This window comes from Sminthopsis crassicaudata, chromosome 5 (genome assembly GCF_048593235.1).
Source record: "Sminthopsis crassicaudata isolate SCR6 chromosome 5, ASM4859323v1, whole genome shotgun sequence".
Classification (NCBI taxonomy): Eukaryota; Metazoa; Chordata; class Mammalia; order Dasyuromorphia; family Dasyuridae; genus Sminthopsis; species Sminthopsis crassicaudata.
In genome coordinates, this window is record NC_133621.1 from 280,944,164 (window position 1) to 280,960,935 (window position 16,772).

The 16,772-nt window shown below is 37.4% G+C and overlaps 1 long non-coding RNA gene across 5 annotated transcripts in view; it reads left to right on the forward strand.

Annotated features, from left to right (window-relative positions):
• Window positions 1-3,619: 3,619 nt before the first annotated feature.
• Window positions 3,620-16,772, forward strand: part of LOC141544745 (uncharacterized) — a 36,019-nt gene continuing 22,866 nt past the window's right edge. For 2 of the 5 annotated variants that reach the window (XR_012482777.1, XR_012482780.1), the window contains exons 1-2: window positions 3,986-4,629; window positions 5,306-5,562. This is a non-coding gene — a long non-coding RNA (uncharacterized LOC141544745). Of the gene's footprint in view, window positions 4,630-5,305; window positions 6,284-16,772 lie in introns of those variants that run through there. The other 3 variants (XR_012482776.1, XR_012482778.1, XR_012482779.1) reach the window with 3 other exon arrangements.

Genomic DNA, 16,772 nt, shown 5'->3' on the forward strand with positions numbered 1-16,772 from the left:
AACTGGAAGATGAATGGATGTCCATTAATTGGAGAATGGTTGGGTAAATTATGGTATAGGAAGGCTATGGAATATTATTGTTCTGTAAGAAATGACCAGCAGGATGAATTCAGAAAGGCTTGGAGAGACTAGCATGAACTGATTCTGAGTGAAATGAGCAGAACCAGAAGATCACTATACACTTCAACAACCATACTGTATGAAGATGTATTCTGATGGAAGTGGATATCTTCAACATAAAGAAGATCCAACTCACTTCCAGCTGATCAATGATGCACAGAAAGAACTACACGCAGAGAAGGAACACTGGGAATTGAATGTAAATATTAGCACTACGGTCTATCTACCCAGGTTACTTATACCTCAGAATCCAATACTTAATGTGCAAGAAGAAAATTGGATTTACACACATATATTATATCTAGGTTATACTGTAACATATGTAAAATATATGAGATTGCCTGTCATCTAGGGGAGGGAGTAGAGGGGAAAATCTGGAAAAATGAATACAAGGGATAATGTTATAAAAAATTACTCATGCATGTATACTGCGAATACTATATAAAATTAAAAAAAAAAAAAAGGGATTGAGTGTGATAAAATGAGTGAAGACCTCGCATAAGAATGTGGCTTCAATGTATGCCCTACTTCTGTCTTCAGTATGCAATAACAAGTTGAACTATAGCAAAAAGCTGCAGCTGTTTGATTTTCTTAGATAAACTTACATTCCCCTCCAGTCTACCCATATCCTAACGTTTTCATAAACAGGAAGAGTATGTCATCTGCTAGTATTCTTTGTTCCTGGGATAGATTTTTAATCTCTGTGTAGATTTTTGCATTAGGGTATAAGTCTGGACTGCCCCTAGTCAATGGGAGAAAAGGTTAGAAGGGAGTGGGAACTTTTGCATTAGAGTCTATATAATCCTTTGTTTGATGTTTGTGCTTTGAATTCTTCTACTGATACCTCATCTGTTGGCCCTTGCCTTTTCTTGTGAGATAGCAATAAATCCTTTTTTGGCTTTTGCTTTGAGAGTCTCTGATTTTAATTTGAGTAAAGGTTGCTGTCCCATAGAGTTTCCATCTCTCCTCCTCTTCCCATAAAAACTATTCCTTTGGCACTAGCTCACAACTGCTGCTATAATTACAATCACACTGGCACAAGCATTTGCTTTCATTTTATTTGCAGATGATTGTGCACTCAATGTAGAGTTTGAAGCCAAGATGCAACAAAGTATGGATCAATTCTCTGTTCCTTCTACTAAATTTTGGCCTAACAATTAATAGCAAGAAATCACAGTTTCTTCATTAGGCAGCACCAGACCATCTATATGTGGAAACACTGACAATAAAAAGAGAAGTTTTTAATAGTGTGGATAAATTCACTTATCTTGGCACTACATTCTCCAGGGATGTACACATTGATTATGAGGTTGACATAGTCTTTATGAGAGCTAGCTCAATGCTTGAGAGGCTCTGTGGGAAAGCTTGGGATTTGAGAACTATTTGACCGACTGACAAACTGAAGGACTACAGAGGTATTGCAGTGGCCTCATTGTTGTTATGTCTGTGTAACTTGGCCAGCATTCCAAGAATTCAGGAAACTGAATCACTGCCATTTGCATTGTCTTAGGAAGATTCTGAAACTCTTACCTGGTGGGATAAAATACAAGACACTGAGGTCCTTTCTTGAACTAAACTGCCAAGCATTCAAACTTTAATGTAGAGCATATAAATCTATTGCATTGAACACACTGTTCTGAATGCCTTACATATATTTGCCAAAAAGATTCTTTTATGGGGAACTCACGCAGAGCAAGTACTCACAAGATGGTCCAAAAAAAGCAATACAGAGACACTCTTAATGTTTCTCTTAAGAACTTTCAAGTTTTCTATATGGCTATATGGAAGACACTGGCATAGAACAGCAAGTACAGCACGCCATCATCAGAGTGTGTGCTGTGCTCTATAAGCAAAGCAGAATTGAATTCACTTAGAGGAAGCAAGACATAAACAAAGTTAGAGAAACCATCTCAAATATGCATTAGGACAATTTGTGTCTGACCTGTGGCACAGGATTCCAAGGTCTTATTGATCTGATCAGTCACAATCAGATATTATGACTTGATACTAACATAGTAATGTCATTTTAGTCCTCTTTGAAAATGAAGGGCAACCTCCATTATCTCTAGCACCATACAATATCCTCAAAGTCAGAGCTAGAGGAAAGAAATATACAAGAAAATCAAAGGAAATTTTGTGGACCTTGATGAAATCTAGCTAGTTGTGCTTATGTTAGATTTTATATGGGAAGACACCCACTCACTTTACAGGAGTCCTCTGTAGAGAATCTCTCTAATAATTATCATCATCATGGGTAACATTTATATAGTGCTTACTACATGCAAGACCTGTGCTAAGCCCTTTGTGAATGTTATCTCACTTGATCCTCATAACAGTTCTGGAATGTGGGTGCTATTATTCTCTCCATCTCATAGCTGAGAAAAGTGAAGCATTTAGAAGGTAAACATCTTGTCCAGGATCATATACATAGGAAACATCTGAGCCTGGGCTTGAATAAAAGTCTTTCTCACTCGATGTCTTATTCTAAATGCACTGAGCCCCCTAGTTGCCCTCCAAAGTAAAGGGATCCAAAATTACACCAGTCCCCACAACAGGGGCAATGGTTAACCCCTTGGCACAAGCCAAAAAGAATCTTAACCTTCACTACCTTTTTCCCTTCCTCTACCTTCACCCTTTTCCCAAGGTTCACATTTGGGAGAAGTCTGACATTCAAATAGCAGAAGAAATCAATGAAATTGCAATGAAATTAGAACTTCCATTACCTCCTTCCCTTCCTTTCTACTCACTCCCACCCTTCTTCCAAGGAAAAATGCCTATTTATGCTAGTGTTGTTTTGGGGAATCTAGGTTTTTCCCAAAGGAGAGAAATTCAAAATATTATCACATATCTTAGATGAAAGGACAGTTTACGTTCTTCCCCCAAATAAAACAATGATTAGCATAAAAAGAATTAGAGTGTGCATTAAAAAAAAAAAAAAAAAAAAAAAAAAAAAAAAAAAAACTTAAATAGGACTTGTAAATGCAACTTGTAGCCAAGTTGTAATTTGTAATTATCTTCCAAGAGGCTAAAACAATGATTCAGTTTGACAGTGTTCAAATTCATGATTTTACATTTTTCATGACCAAGTTTCATTCAAACACTGTGTGTGTGTGTGTGTGTGTGTGTGTGTGTGTGTGTGTGTGTGTGTGTTTACAAGGCAGATATTTCCAATGGCTCCTCTTTCTCAAATGCCAACTCTTCATCTTGTTTAGACTGCTACTACCACCACCACAATTGACCACTTCGGTAAAGAACTACAGCCATAGTTTTAGTGCCTTTCCAAAGCCTCATGACTTTCTGAAATTTGCAAAGTCTTCTGGGCTCATCTTTCTTGAAGTTTTGACTCAGTCACTACTCTTAATGTATATAGAGCACTCTATATACATAGGATATCCTCTATATATTCTACAATCTTAGGGTACGTTTAAACCTTTCCACTAAAAGTGACATATCTTTTCTCCACTGAACTACTGTAAACCTCTTCTCCCTTCTGCTCCTCCATAAATTACAGCATGAATAAGACAATTTAAATGCTGTATAGGATGGGCTTGAACTCAGGACTGCCTGATTGAGAACAGCTCTCCTCTCCATGGGACAGGCTCTCTGTCCCGTACAAATCTTTCCCAGACACTCATGAAGTCAATAACAAGGAAGGAAGTATCAAAAAAGGAATCTACACTACATTTGTCTATTCCAGGACTCCTTTTCAATCTGGGCGCCTTCTTCAACTTCACAGAACTGTTAGGGGTTGCAAGATATTTGAGAAATTATCTAGTAGAATGTCTTCATTTTACAGTAGAAGAAACCGAGACGGGCAAAGGAAATGGTGAATCCATCAAAGTAAGCAACAGAGCAGTTCCAAGATTCGAACGCAAGACCTAGAACTTTGGACTCCTCGAGCTGAGAGCTAACGGACGCACCCACCTGTCAGTGATTTCCCCCTTTTTCGCATCCATATGAACCACGGACCTGACAAACACAGCCGCAGTTCAGTTTCCCTCCTGCCATTGCTAGGATTGCAGGCGGCTCTCTAGGGCTAAATCGGTTAAAACTGCTGTGGGCTCATAAGTCTCTAAACCTCCGGCCTCCAGTTACTTGTGATTTACCTGTTTATTCCCCCTTTAATTCTCCTTCCGAGCAGGCTGAGGGACCCAAGAGGGGACTTACCCGCCAGTTCTCTCAACCAGCCCTCTCCCCTGGCTTCATTCAACTTGTGTCCAGGATGAAGAAGATTTTCCACCTCAGCAAGAAGGGGCAGTTTCGCCTCTTCATCAAACTGCCTTGTTACTTGGAGTCCAAACTAAAAGTGCAATAAAAAATAAAGATAAAGTATGAAAAGTGCTGTATGAACGAACCACAAGATACTAGGTATGTATCACAGAAGGATACCTGGTCTGGAGCAAGGACCTCGGGAACATCCACAAAGTTGCATTGCTCGGGGATGTGGCGAAGGTGCAGCAGTCCCCTGCTCAGAAAGCACAACGTGAATGATCTGAATAAGGTGAAGGGGTAAGAGCAAATGTTTGGAGAGGGGTGGAGAAGGGAAGACCCACAACAGAGTAGCCAAAGACACTCCCCATCCTTCCATGTGAGTCCTTGCCCCCCCCACCACCATTAACCCTCCGAAAAGAAATCCCTCTCAGCACCTGGGACAGGATCAAGGTCAGACTTTTCCTCCTAGGGATTAGATAACAAGTACTGAAAATTGGAGCCACCTGTCTTTCCTGCTTATTTTTTTTTTTTTATTAATTTTTTTTGGTAGTGACAGTACTGCTTTATTTGGACATCTACTATAGTTAGAGTATGGGTAGAGTATACCCATACTAAGAGAATAGTGAAAAGAACAGAACATGAAATCAAAGCCACTTCTTGCTTGCATGACCCGGGAAGTCTTTCAGCCTCTCTGGATGTGGTTTTCTCCTTATATAAAATAGGGCTGGGAGAGGTCGAAAAGTGTTCTGTTTGTTTGTTTGTTTGTTTATTTCTTAAATTAAAACTTTTTATTTTCAAAACATATGCATTGATAATTTTCCACATTGACCCTTGCATTGCCTTGTGTTCCAAATTTTCTCCTTCTTTCCCCCACTCCCTCTCTTAGATGGCAATCAATCCAATATATGTTATATATGCTAAATTACATGTTAAATCCAATATATGTAAACATATTTATACGATTATCTTGCAGCACAAGAAAAATCAGATAAAGAAAATGAGTAAGAAAACCACATGCAAGCAAGCAACAACAAAAAGAGAATGTTAGGTTATGATCCATACTCAGTTCCCACAATCCCTTCTCGATGTAGATGGCTCGCTTCATCACAAGATCCTTGGAACCGGCCTCAGCATTCCCATTGTTGGAAAGTGTCATGTCCAGAACTGATCAGCATGTTGCTGTGTACAGTGATCTCCTGGTTCTGCTCATTTTACTTAGCATCAGTTCATGTAAGTCTCTCCAGACCTCTCGAAAACCATCCTGCTAATTGTTTCTTATAAAACAATAATATCCCATAACATTCATATACCAGAACTTATTCAGCCATTCTCCAACTGAGGGACATCGACTCAGATTCCAATTTCTTGAAAATGGCTGCCACAAATATTTTTGCACATGTGGGTCCCTTTCTCTCTTTTAAGATCTCTTTGGGGTACAAGCCCAGCAAAAAGATTGTTGGATCAAAGGGCATGCACAGTTTGATAAGTTTTTGATCACAGTTCCAAATTGCTCTCCAGAATGGCTAATTCGGTTCACAATTCCACTAACATTGTGTGTGTCCCAGTTTTCCCACATCCACTCCAACATTCATCATTATCTTTTCCTATCATCTTGGCCAATCTGAGAGATGTGTAGTGATATCTCATAGTTGTCTTAATTTGCATTTCTCTGATCAATAGTGATTTAGAGCACCCTTTCATATGACTAGAAATGGTTTTAATTGCTTCACCTGAAAATTATTAATATCCTTTGATCATTTATCAATTGGAGAATGTCTTGAATTCTTATAAATTTGAGTCAATAATCTCTATATTGTAGAAATGAGCCCTTTATCATCATAATTCTTTAACGTAAAAATGTTTTCCCAATTGATTGCTTCCCTTCTAATCTTGTCTGCATTAGTTTTGTTTGTACAAAAACTTTTAAACTTAATATAATCAGAATTATGTATTTGGTGTTCAGTTATGAGTTCCAGTTCTTCTTTGGTCACAAATTTCGTCCTTCTCAACAGATCTGAATGACAAACTATTCTATGTTCTGCTAGTTTGCTTCTAATATCACTCTTTATTGTGGAATACCAATGACAGACCTGCTAGCACTCATAGAGACCATGAAAGCAAGAAAAGGAGAAACACCGGTGTTTATGGTCAAGACATTTTATTTTTTGCTGAGCTTTCTCTCTTTTTTTTTCCTTCTATGCATATTTCTACATTTATCTTGAGGCACAAGAAAAATCACATCAACAAGGGGAGAAAAAGAAAGAAAACAAAAAGCAAATAACAAAGAATGTGAAAATACCAGATTGTGATTCACATTAAGTCTCCCCATTCCTCTTTTTAGATATAGATGTCTTTCTCCATCACAAATTTATGAGAATTGGTCTGAATCACCATCTTGCTGTGTACAATGTTCTCTTAGTTCTGCTCACTTCACTCAGCATTAGTTTGTGTAATTCTCTCCAGGTCTTTCTAAAATCATCCTGCTGATCATTTCTTATAGAAAAATAATATTCTATAACATTCATATACCATAACTTATTCAGTCATTCCTCAATTAATGAACATTCACTCAATTTCCAATTGCTCGCCTCGATAAAAAAGACTGCTACAAATATTTTTGCACATGTAGATCCTTTTCCAATTTTATGATCTTTTTTGGTCTACAGAACCAGTAGAAACACTGCTGGATCAAAGGGTATACCCAGGTTGATAGCCCTTTGGGCATAATTCCAAATTGCTCTCCAAAATGTTTGGATCAGTTTACAGGGAGTAGTCACTTGTTTTCTGAGAGCAGTGATAAAACACATCTAGAGTTTTCCTATGACTAGTGGTAGTTACCAAATTTTTATTCATGTCTTTTCTTTCTGTCTCCTTCCTTTCTCTCCCCCTGTCTCTGTTTCTGCCTATGTCTCTTTCTTTCTCCTGTTATGGCTTCACTATCAGTAGGAACTAAAATCAGGAAGTCAGAGACCTTAGAGTGAATTTCTGGTGGAGAGCTTACTCCAGTAAGGGATATCCCTTCACTTATGCAGTCTCCAATTCTGTCAATTTCCCCAGGACTTTCATTGTAAGGATTCTGGAAGCTTAGAACTCAGTCTCTACATGCTGAATTCCCAGGACCAGTTTACTTTCTGTCTCCTCATACCAGCAGTCCAATTTTTTTTTTTTACTATTTTAATAGTTTTTATTTACCAGATATATGCATGGGTAATTTTACAACCTTGACAATTGCCAAACCATTTGTTCTAATTTTTCCCTTCCTTCCCTCCCCCCAGATGGCAATACATGTTAAATATTTTAGAGTATAAATTAAATACAATATATGTATACATGTCCAAACAGTTGTTTGGCTGTACAAAAAGATTTGTACGGATTTTGAAATAGTGTACATTTAGCCTCTGAAGGCAATCAAAAATGCAAACGGACAAAATTAGAGGGATTGAGAATTCTATGTAGTGGTTCATAATCATCTCCTAGAGTTCTTTTGCTGGATGTAGCTGGTTCAGGTCATTACTTCTCTATTGGAATTGACTTGGTTCATCTCATTGTTGAAAATGGCCACATCCATCAGAATTGATCATCCTGTAGTATTGTTGTTGAAGTATACAAGTATCTCCTGGTCCTGCTCATTCATTCAGCATCAGTTCATGTAAATCTCTCCAGGTCTTTCTGAAATCATCCTGTGGGTCACTTCTGACAGAACAATAATATTCCATAATATTCATATCCCACAATTTATTCAGCCATTCTCCAATCGAGGGGCATCCAATTTCTGGCCCCCAAAAGAGGGCTGCCACAAACATTTTTGCACATACAGGTCCCTTTCCATTCTTTAATATCTCTTTGGGAGTAGTAACACTGTGGGGTCTAAGGGGATGCACAGTTTGATAACTTTTTGAGTATAGTTCCCAATTGCTCTCCATTATGGCTGGATGTATTCACAATTCCAACAACAAGGTACCAGTGTCCCTGTTTTCCCACATCCCCTCCAACAATTCAGCATTTCCTTTCCCTGTCATTCTATTTCAGAGTTGTCTTAATTTGCATTTCTCTGATTAATAATGAGTAGGAGCATCTTTTCATATGACTAGAAATAGTTTCAATTTCTTCATCTGAGAATTGTCTGTTCATAACCTTTGACCATTTATCAATTGGAGATTGGCTTGATTTCTTATAAATTAGAGTCAATTCTCTATATATTTTAGAAATGAGGCCTTTTTGGAAATGAGGCCTTTATTAAAACTTTTGATTGTAAAAATATTTTCCCAGTTTTTTTCCTTCTAATCTTGTCTGCATTAGTTTTGTTTGTACAAAGGCTTTTTAATTTGATATCAAAATTTTTGTATTTTGTGATCAATACTGATTCTAGTTCTTCTTTGGTCACAAATTTTGGTCCTCCTCCACAGGTCTGAGAGGTAAACTATCCTCTGTTCTTCTCATTTCATTCTTTATGCCTAAATCATGAACCCATTTTGATCTGATCTTGGTGTACTGTGTTATGTGTGGGTCAATGCCTACTTTCTGCCATACTAGTTTCCAATTTTCCCAGCAGTTTTTGTCAAACTGTGAATTCTTATCCCAGAAGCTGGGGTCTTTGGGTTTGTCAAACACTAGATTATTAAAGTTATTGACTATTTTGTCCTGTGAACCTAACCTATTCCACTGATCAACTAGTCTGTTTTTTAGCCAATACCAAATGATTTTGGTGACCCCTGCTTTATAATACAGTTTTAGATCTGGCACAGCTAGGCCACCTTCATTTGATTTTTTTTCATTACTTCCCTTGAAAATCTTGACCTTTTGTTTTTCCAGATGAATTTTGTTATTTTTTTCTAGGTCATTAAATAGTTTTAACTACTAAATAATTTATTTTTAAATAAATTTTAACTTTTTAACTAATAAATTATTTTAGGTAACACTGTCATCTTGATTATATTTGCTCTACCTATCCAAGAGCATTTAATATTTTTCTAATTGGTTAGATCTGACTTTATTTGTGTGCAAAGTGTTTTGTAGTTTTTGAGCCTTCTCTTAAGCTCTAAAACCACAAAGTTGCTAAGGAAACAAAAGAAAAACAAAAAGTAGATAAATCAATCACAGTATGAAGCGACTGTCAATTTAGGGTTCAAAGAAAAACTTTAATGTTTTCAGATAAAGTATCACCTTCTATCCAGCCTATTTACCATTCCATTCCAGCATATCTGTTCCCAGTCCTTTTCAGCCTTTGACTGTCTGCTGGCTGGCTCGAAGGAGGGTTTCAGTGCCAGATCAGAATGACCTGGAATTCTGCAAACTAATCACAGACTAAGCAAGTCTGATTGTTTGGGAAGCAGGCAATTTGTTGCAGAAGTACCAGGTGATCAATAACCACCAACTGTTTTGTACACACCCCCTGCAACTTGACAAAGCCAAGATATCTGGCAACAGAATGTAAATATCAACAAAGGAGCAGTGATAATAGAACCATGGCAGGAGAAGGCAAAGTGCCAAGAAATCAAGGCTTGCTGGAACAAATTCCTGAATTCATCAATGCCTTTGGGGTCAGATTGATTTGTAGAAGCCCAGTTCATATGATTTTTTCAAAGATTGCCATATTAACACCATTCTTAGAAGGATGTTACAGCAGTGACATACAGAGGGTGAAATCTAAAATAACATTCCTTTTTTTTTTTTTCTTTCTTTTCTGAGACAATTGGGGTTAAGTGCCTTGCCCAGGGTCACACAGCTAGAAAGTGTTAGGTGTTGGAGATCAGATTGGCTCTCAGGTCCTCTTGAGTTCAGGGCTGGTGCCCTATTAGCAGCCCCACCTAGCTCCCCCTATAATCACATGTCAACATAAATTGTGGTTCTGAGTAATCTACATGATCTCCTAAAACTAATAATGTATCTCTTACTTCAATTATAAGTTGTAATAAATGTTGGTTAATAGCTTCTTGTTTTTTGCAAAGCAATAATGATATGCTGTAAACAACTGAAACAAATTAGAGCCTCTGTGGAAGATTGCCACCTGAAAAACTGCAAAGTGTTCATTAGCTTGGATAGACATAAAGGATGTGGTAGACCAAAGGATTGAGACAAACAGAGAAACAAGGAAGCTTTAGAGTTCTTTTAATTGCTCTTTGCAGGAGGTGTCCTGCCAAAGCAGCATAAGGTAAAATCACATGGTAAGGCTGAATAGAAGGGAAAAAACATTCTAAAATAGAATCACCTTGGTGGAGTAAGGCTGTAAGGTATTCGGGAGCAGGAGAAAGAGACAAGGTAACTGGAAGTTCTGGGTCATAATGATGAGACCCTGAGTGAAGAGAGTCTATATAACTTGTGCCAGAGCAGCTTTGGCTGCTGGAGTGAGAGAATAGGGGTGAAGAGCTTTAACTGAGAATTTAAGGGCAATCTTGGACAGAACCACTAGATGTCGCCCAAGATCATTTGATTCAATTGATCAGATTGGTGTGAGATGACAATTTATGCATAAGCATAAATGTGACTTAAATAACCCAAGGAGCAAAGAAGGTTACATGCCAACGACGCTAACTTCACTTTCTCCAGCAAATATAGAAGGGGAGCCAGACCTTCTGGAGCTTGTCAAGGGTGAGAAAATTGTTACTGGAGTAACTTGCTCTAGTATGTAGATAACTCTGCTCTGTTGGATTTGGCCAAAATCCACCCAGGATGATGTTCTGAAAGCGATATTTGTTCCCAGGGCTATCCAACAGCGATATTTGTTCCCAGGGCTATCCCACAGTTGTATAACAAGGGTGAATAATAGTTTGTTGTACTATATTTACCCCATGGATGAGAAGGGAAACTGAGGGCCAGGGTTACAGATTGCTATAGTTATTGACTGTTTTGACCATGAAATTAACCTATTCCAGTGATCAGCTACTCTATTTGTCAGCAAAATGGTTTTGCTGCCTATTAATTTTTTAAAACTATTTTAATAAAACTTTTTATTTTCAAAACATATGCATCGATAATCTGACACTGACCCTTGCATAGCCTTATGTTTCAGATTGCTCCTCCTTGCCCCCACTCTTTCCCCTAGATGGCAAGCAATCTAGTATATGTTAAACATGTTAAAATATATGTTAAATCTAATATGTATAAACATATACTTTTCTTGCTGCACAAGAAAAATCAGATTAAAAAAAGGAAAGTAAATGAGCAAGAAAACAAAATGCAAGTGAATAAAAAATAAAAGAGTGAGAATGTTTAAGTCGTGATCCATATTCAGTTCCCACAGTTCTCTCTTTGGATGCAGATGGCTTTCTTCACCACAAGATCATTGGAACTGGCATCAATCATCTCATTGTTGGAAAGTGCCTGTTCATTTTTAATGAATGAAAAATTGCTTTTTATTTTAAAACAAAAACTAACTTATTCTTCATTAGTGATGATGTGGGAGGAAATACTATTCTCTTATGCTGAAATTCTGTCATGTCTAAAATGAAGGGAATTTTCTTGGCAAAGTTGCTGGAATGGTTTGCTGTTTCCTTAAGTTCATTTTGACAAATGAAGCAAACCTTGTTAAGTGACTCGTCTGCCTAGTCACACAACAAGGAAGTGTTAAGTGTCTAAAGACAGATTTGAATTCAAACCCTCCTAATTCCAGCGCAAGTGCTTTTTCCTTTTTGCCATCTAGGTGCCCCTCAAGATGACTCTTCCTGACTCTAGACCCAGATCTCTTATTCATTAGGCCACCTAACTACCCCATCTGGTGAAATATGTGAAGAATAAAGGTGCCAAGGCCAAAAGTTGTTGCTTCTATTAAACCATTACTATTTGTGTCAGCAATAGGTACAGAGAAATGAAGGAGCAGGGATTACCCCTGCATTGGACGACCTGCATTGGACGAGGTCAGTCAGAGGAGTTCATCACCAAGGGAGACTGCAGAGAGGTAGAGATGAGAACTGAAAAAAGACCATTGGATTTGGCAATTAAGAGATCACTAATAATTTTGAAGAATTTGGAAGATAGAACACAGAGTATTAGAAGAAAATGACAGGAGAGGAAGTGGAGATACCAGTTGTCAACGGGCTTCTTAAGGCATTTAGCTACAAAAGACAGTAGGGATTTGGGATGATAGAGGGTATGGATTGAATAAGTAAAGGTTCTTTGGGGATGTTTGTAGGCAAGCAGGGGAATAGCCAGGATGCAGGGAATGATTGAAGTTAAGTGAGAAGAGGAATGTTTAAAGAGAAATATAGGTGAGATAGAATGGTATTGCTTGTATGTGTAGAGGCATTTTCATTGGCAAGGAGAAGCGCCACCTCTTCATGTGAGAGAGGTGAAGGAGAAGACAGTGGCTGAAAGTATTTGATTGATTAAATGAGATAAATAGTCTTTCAGAACCCGGCTGAGGTTATGTAGTAGTAGCCCACAGTTGCATTCTTTTCTGTAGCATGTATATAAGGGCAAAGGCAGTGCAGGGCAGGAGTGATTCAAGGGCAGGAATGATTCAAGACTGAGTCTGAGAAAGATACAGTTGGCAATTTGATAAGTGGGTATGTAGAGTTGAACAGACAAATTGAATGCTTCGCCAGGGAATCAAAATGGGGAAAGAAAAAAAGCTAGTCCAGAAGGGATGGTCTAATCTGGGATTAGAGGTCAGGTCTGGATGAAGAACAGGGTTTAAATTTGCAAAGAGGTGGGATGAGAATAGAGTGTGATCAAATAAGAAATTGAGAATTTATAAGGGCAGCAGTGCTGTATTATTTGGTGATCAGAGGTCTAACTATCTTTGTATCAGGTCAAGGTATGATGAAGTATACTGTATGAAATGAGAAAGTTGAGGAAATAGAAAATGAGGGTATTTCTGGGAGCACAAAATGTATGTTGAAGAAGTATGATGCATTGGAAAGGAGAGAGAGAGATTGTCAGATTACATGGGTCAAAACAACTAAGTGTAAATCAGATACTTATAAACTGAAGTGGGAGTAGTCTCAGATGGAACGCTCTAGTTTTAAGGGTGATAAAGCATGTATAGAAGGCAAGACTTTAGCTGAGACTTGAAGGAAGCCAGGAGATGGAAGTGAGGAGCATTCCAGGTATGGGAACAGCCAGTGAAGATACTTTATGACAGGTGATGGAGCGCTATGTGTGAGTAACAGTCATTCAATAAATCTATTGTCTACTATGTAACTTACATTGCACTAAAAGCTGAGTATACAAAGAATGATACAAGAAAGTCCTCACTGTCAGCACACTCATATTCCTACGGAAGCAACAATGTGAAAATAGCTAAGTACAAACATGATATTACATACAAGACAAACTAGAAAATCACCAGAGGAAGACATCAGTATTAAGGAGGATTGGGGAAATCGTCTTGTAGAAAGGAAGATTTTAGCTGGGATTTGAGTAAGCAAGGCAAGGCAAGAGAGAGATAGAGAGGAGAGATGAGAGAACTCAATGAGTTGAGAGAAATCAAATGAAAATGTCAGAAGATAGGGATACTACCTTGTACCAGGATGGGCAAATAGTGTCTACTCCATGCTTCATGCCTCCAACCAAACTACTAGAAACAACAGGTCAACCTATTGTACACAATATAGAGCAAAAGAAGCTTCTAGTAATCATAGAAAATGCAACTCAATATACATTTTGTTCAGTTGCATATCTACAGCCTTATGTACATATATGCTATTTTTTTTTCTTTAGATGATTTCAATAAGAACTTTCCTGTCCCAAGCAAATCCTAAGTGCTTGGAAAACTTTATTTATCCATATTTTCAGTTTAAAATAAAGATTTACAATATGATTTTCATATAAAGACAGGCAAAAAGCAGGCTTGTAATTAATGATTATAACTGAAGGCAACTGGTTTTGCATGTATACTTTATAGTATCAGCTTCGTTGCTCTCTCAGAATACCTCACTTAGTTGTCCAATACAGATAGATACAATGAATCATAGAAATTATACACAGGGAAGTTAATTTCCAAATTGCATTCTTTTAAAGAGCATATATAAGAATTTACAAAGAGACAAGTTGAATCTTTTCATATATGGCCCTTCCAGAGGATCTCCAGAAAGGTAGGCTGAACGTTACAGCCAGGCATGTGAATTCTTTACGCTTTTCTACTGAATTGGCTGGCTGCTGAATCCTATATTGTCATGGCTTAAACTCCTAGCTCTGATGGGGATTCTATCACTTCTGCCTAGAAACCGATAAGGCCAAATAAAAACAGAAGAGAAACAAATACCACAGCCCATTTCTCTGAGCCACAAGGTAAAAGGAAAGAAAAAGGGGTTTTCCCTTCACCTTTTAGTGCCCACAGGTGGATCAAGTGTGTATGATCTCCATCCTTTTTGAGTATTGTTTTTTAAAGAGGCATCCTCTTGCAGCTTTGCAGCCAAACATGGAAGTACAATGCACTTGAAATTCACCTACCATTTTACACTTCTGGTAGGTCAATTTCAGATGTATTTTACTTCCCTATTTACTCCCAATCCCTAGTACAGGATTATTATCAGTATTTCTAGGCCTTATGTATTGTTTTTATCTAATGATCATAATAGTTGAGATTCTAGAAAGAGAACTTGACTCTAGGTTTAGCCCCAATCTTTGCAGTCCTAGGCAAGATTATTGGATTATGACTATGTCAAATCATAATCATCCTCACTTGGGACGAAAATTTCTAAGCTGCTATATGCCTCAGATAGTCTTGTAAGCAGATTATTATTATTATTATTATTTTTTGCCTCTTAGATTTAGTCAATCATCTGTCATTTCTTTCTTCTTCCCAGGAAATCTACTTATCTTTTCGTTTTGACTTTGAATTTTATTTGAAGTTTATTTTGAAATGGTATTTTATTTGGTTTTTCATTTTAGTAACTGCTTTTAGGTTCTCTCTAGTCGTCACAAATAGTTAAAACTTTTATGATTTCTCAAGTGGTACTTTTTTACTTGTCTCCAAAATAATTTTTAGTTTTACTACTTTACTACTTTTTAAAAACATCTTTAGGATTTTTCCCTTTTAGTGGTATATAGTTTCAGAGTTGAAGAAATGTCTTAATATCAAATACTAGAGTATTAAATTAAAATGTAGTTTTAGGTGGAGTAATCATTTATTATTCTTGCTGCAGGAGGGGAAAATCTTTGCTTCTCTAAAATAAAAAAAAAGCATTGTATAAAGCATAGTGGAATGAGATGGTCTTCATCACTAATTGGTGGAAGGTAGTGACAATAGAAATGTGTTAGGATTCTTATAAGGTGCTAAGTCACTGGAATGGATATAATTACCTAATTCAGTATGATTGATCTAACCCTACAAGGAGATGTTATGGGCCAGAACTTGAAGTACTGAGTGGAATTGAGGAGACAATGATTAAATCTAATTTAGCATTGAATTAATCCTACAGCAAATAATGGTTTCCTGGTGATGAAATGATTGGTGTGTGCTCAGGGGGCAGCATATAAGCAAGAGGCTCTCAGGGCCAAGGAGGACTTTGGGAAAACTTCTTGGGGTATTCAGAGTCAGACTCAATCCCACTTCAACCTTCGTGCTGGCTGGAGCCATTTGCACATGAGCTTGCGGGAAACAAAGAGAGGGATAGGCCTCTAAGAAAGCTAACTAGGCCCAGGAAAAGATTCAGGATTTTGAAGGACACAATAAAGGATCTGAACTTCAACTCCTGGCTGCATTTTGTTTTTATTGAACTGAACTGAAAGGAAGGCTGCCTCTACAAGCTCCCCAAGAAACCTGCTCCTAAAGAATGATTACAATTTAGAGAAACAGAAAATTGCTGAAATGAAAATAGAAATTCTAATGTGACTCCTTCACTGTCTTAAATCAATTTAACTTGTTTTTAAGTCCTTAACTTTTAAGTCTTCTTTTTAAGTCCTTAACTTTTAAGTGTGAGGTTTCTTAATGTTCATAGGGATCACCTTGCTATCAAATTTGTGCAATCAAATTGGTGCTTTATTTGTGCTTTAAAATCTTTTTAAAAAGGTATTATTTCCTAAGAGGCCCTACAAATATTCCCCTTAAAAGACTGGTTTCACCTTAAAAGCAGTCTTTCTTAAAATAACCTATTTCCCTTTGGGATCCTTCTTACTGTTAGAAAGTTTTTTTTCTCTACATCAAAACTCAATTTGCAGATCTATACCTTCCATTCATGAATAAAACAAGTCTAATATTTCTCCCATTTGACAATGCTCTCTATTAATACAATGTATATGTATATACATTCTAGTTGATATAAACTCTACAATGGGAAGAGACGAAAAATCACTGAAACCCAATATAAAATCCTCTAGTGATGAGGTCCTGGGGTGGGTAGGTGAGGTAACAGTGAAAGCCTGGAGATAAAATTGTAATACTCCCTGAGGCAACCAGGGAATGTCAGCCTTCCAGTCCCACCCTTGATGGAGGTCTTTCAAAACCCTGTATCCAATCAGAAATCCAAATTGTAATACCATGCCCCCTTTCTTCCCTTATA